This window comes from Anomalospiza imberbis, chromosome 3, assembly GCF_031753505.1.
Source record: "Anomalospiza imberbis isolate Cuckoo-Finch-1a 21T00152 chromosome 3, ASM3175350v1, whole genome shotgun sequence".
Lineage (NCBI taxonomy): Eukaryota > Metazoa > Chordata > Aves > Passeriformes > Viduidae > Anomalospiza > Anomalospiza imberbis.
In genome coordinates, this window is record NC_089683.1 from 9973036 (window position 1) to 9976617 (window position 3582).

The window sequence follows — 3582 nt, forward strand, 5'->3', positions numbered from 1 at the left end:
CGCCACTTACACACAGCAGTGCTGGATCCAGCCAAGCTCTGTGTCCTGCCATGGATACACCAAGTGCTGGAGCCTTATGCTGGCCAGTGATCACCAAGGTCTCCTGCCATGCAGCTGTGTCAGTAACTCCACACCTGCTGAGGATGTTGGTCTGCAGCTGTCAGAGCTGTTTGACACGGGGTGGGGCACGTGGGATTGCTGTGCACCTGCTGGACGTGCACCGTGTGGTGGCACTGCCTCCCCAGAGATCTCCACCACCAAAATCTTCACCCAGCTCCAGCTGCAAATAAGGACAGGATGTTCCTGCAAAAACCCAGGTGCCCTGCAGCAGCAAATGACAACTTTTGGAAATGAGAAAAAGCCACAGAGGGCAGAAGAAGGGAAGAGTTTCCACCCCCGTTTGAAGTCGGTCAGAAATCAGCTGCTGCGGATTTAGCCCAGCACTCTGATTCTGCAAAACCTGCTTCCCAGTAGGCTGACCCAGCCACAAATGACCTCCACCCACAGCTTCAGTTTACATGTTGGTGTTACATACCAAAAAACTGCACTGTCTGTGTGCTGGCCTGCCAGAGACCTTCCATGTTAGGCAAACATCCCATTCAATTTTTAAAAAGTGCCCTTTTTTGTTGAGCTGTAATCTGGAGCCAAGGTATATTTAGTGTTTTTTTTCCCACCTAGATCAAACAGTGGTTGCTACAAGCTTGGATGCAAAGAGGAAATAAGAGAAACAGCAGGGGTGGTGAGAAGGGAGCTGGTTAAGCTCCTAGCAAGCAAGGGAATGGTTGGTAGAGAAACATTGAACTTTGGAATGTTACTGGTAATTAATAGTTCAAAACCTTCAGCAAAATAAAATGTTTAAGAATACTGTATGCTTCCATGGAGGCTTTATACATGGCATTTTTTCCAGTGGTCCCAAGTGCTTAATAAATCTTATTTATCTCCCCTTTAATCTGCTTTTGGTTCATGAACTAGCTAAGTGAGGTCAGAGAGAAAGAGTGAAAGATCACTTTTGGCAAAGGATGCTTTAAATATGTCACATTTAATAGAAGTAATAAATGCACAAAATCCCAGGATTTATAAAGGGCTTTGTGGGGGGAGGTTCATTTGCATCTCTATTGGATATCTTTCCCTAATTATCTTTTTGTTGTTGATGTTCTTACTTCCTTTACCATATGGATAAGTATTAAGGCATTTCCTCTGCCATTTAGGGAATGGTTGACACAGTTCACTGAAGGGCTAGGACTCTTGAGCACAGATCAGTCATGGAGAGTGCAGCAAGGTCCATGTCATGCCAGGAGTGATTTTTTAGGGAGAGATGCCCACAGGGGCTTGAACTTATTTTTCCCCCATCTTTGCACTCACAAATTTGTTATAGTACACAAGAGCACCTAAGCAGAGGCATGCCAGAGGTTATTTGTGAATCCATGGATGGAGTTGAAACATAGGTTAGTGTCAAAAATAATCCTCTGGTTTCCAAGGCACCCTTTATCTCTGAAGTATTTGCCAGCACAGCCAGGCCAGGAAAATCTCTCACATGCAGTCTTTTCAGTCATGATGCTGTTTTACCACATCTTTTAAGGACTGATACATTTTTCCATAAAATAAGAGAAGTGCCCAAAGCCTGGAGGAAACAAATGTTGCTTCTATCTTCAGGAAGGACAAGAAGGATAACCCAAAGCTGATGAGCCTCAACTTAATCCTTGGAAACCATTTCCAGGTACATAAACAACAGGAAAGCCACTAGGAGCAGTCAGCACAGATCCGCTAAGGGGAATCCATGCTTGACCAAATTTCAAACTCCTGTGAAGAAATGACTGGCCTGGACATGGGGGAAGAGGAGTGGATAGTTTCTACCTGGATGTCTCCGAGGACTTCAATGCTGTCTTACATTAGATGCCCAGACAAGCTGTTGATGTGTGGGTGAGTTGAGCAGACGGTAAGGGGGATTGAAAACTGGCTGAATGGCTGGGCCCAGAAGGTGGTGACAAAGTTTAGGTGAAAGCCAGTTTAGGGTCTATACTGGGTCCAGTCCTGTTTGACATCTTCAGTGATGGTCTGGATGAGGGGGAAGTGAGTACCCTCAGCAAGTCTGCAGATGATACAAAACTGTGAGGAGAGGCTGATACCACAGGGCCACACTGCCATCCAGAGACCTCAACAGGTGGGAGAAATGGACCAACAGGAACCTCATGAAGTTCAACAAGGGCAAATGTGAAGTCCTGCACCTGAGGAGGACAGCCCCATGTACCAGAATATGCTGGGCACCCCATTGGAAAGCACCTTGTCAGAAAAGGAGCCGGGGCGTCCTGCTGGACACCAAATTGAACACGAGCCAGGAGTCTGCCTTTGTGACAAAGAAGGCAAATGGTACCATGGGCTTCATTAGACAGAGAATTGCCAGCAGGTCAAGCTCCTTCCAGTGTACTCAGCACTTGTGAGGTCACAGCCAGAGTGCTGGGTCCAGGTGTGAGTTTCCCAATACAAGATGGATATGGACATACTAAAAAGACTCTGGGAAAAGCTAATGAAAAATATTGAGGGTTGGAGAATCTCTCCTATAAGGAAGGGCTGGGACTTTTCAGTGTGGAGAGAAGGCTCAAAGGGAATTTTATCAATGCACATAAATACCTGAAGGGAGGCTGCAAAGAAGTTAGAGCTAGGCTCTTTTTGGTGGTTTCCAGTGATAGGACAAGAGGCAATGGGGACAAACTGAAACACAGAAGGTTCCCTCTGAATATTAGGAAACACTTTTTTACTGTGAGGTTGACTGAGCATTGGCACAGGTTGCCCAGGGAGGTTATGGTGTCTCCACTCTTAGCTCATGGTGGTGGAACAGTCATATATTGAGGTATTGTGATGGCCTCTGTTGAAGGTAATTTCTTATCAACCTAGCTCCAGAGCTGAAATACTGGAGTATTTCTGTCGAAGCTAAGAGGACTGAGGGCAGGATGAAACCTAGGGTTACACATCATTTTGGCCATCATTATGGCTCCCTAGTACTACCCAGATTTTTGTCCTGCATGCAAAGGCTGTTTGTCATCACAGGTCTCTCCATGTTTCACCCAAGCCACCATGGCCTGTCAGCTTGCATTCAAATCCCATGCTGTATATCAGTTTATTTATTTCTGTAGAGAAAGGTTAGCAATTTAATTAATGCTGAATTTGAGCTCATAAGAAGGCAGGAACCCTCACTAGCCGGTAAAGATTAATGCAGATCCTGTCCCTTTCTCAAAACTCTCTTCTTGGCTGGTCTGACTTCTTGCATGGATGCAGCCTGCATATTTGAACAAGGAGCAACTGTTTTCCAGGCATCTTTGGTTCCTGCTGTGCTGAGATCTCCATTGTTCTCTGCAGCACTGTGGTGATTGATAGGTCTTGCACCCATGCTAGTGCCTGAAGCTCAAAAGCTGAGGATGCTGGGCAGGCTGGAGCTGGTGAGCTGTGGGGACACCAACGAGCTGGTCTTTAGCACCCTTCAGCCGTCTAAATTAAGAAAAGGAAGAAGCACAACAATGCACTCTCTGAAATACTGAGACCAACAGTTTAAATGCTAGCTGCTACTCAGCAGCAGAATCCACACTG

General features: G+C 46.0%; 1 long non-coding RNA gene across 1 annotated transcript; it reads right to left on the reverse strand.

The window, feature by feature from the left end:
• Positions 1–1018: 1018 nt before the first annotated feature.
• On the reverse strand, positions 1019–2894 carry LOC137470242 (uncharacterized). The gene is made up of 2 exons (XR_010996961.1): positions 2629–2894; positions 1019–2521 (listed from the first exon to the last, which is right to left on the reverse strand). It is a non-coding gene; the product is annotated as an uncharacterized lncRNA (long non-coding RNA).
• Between the last annotated feature and the right edge of the window lie 688 nt (positions 2895–3582).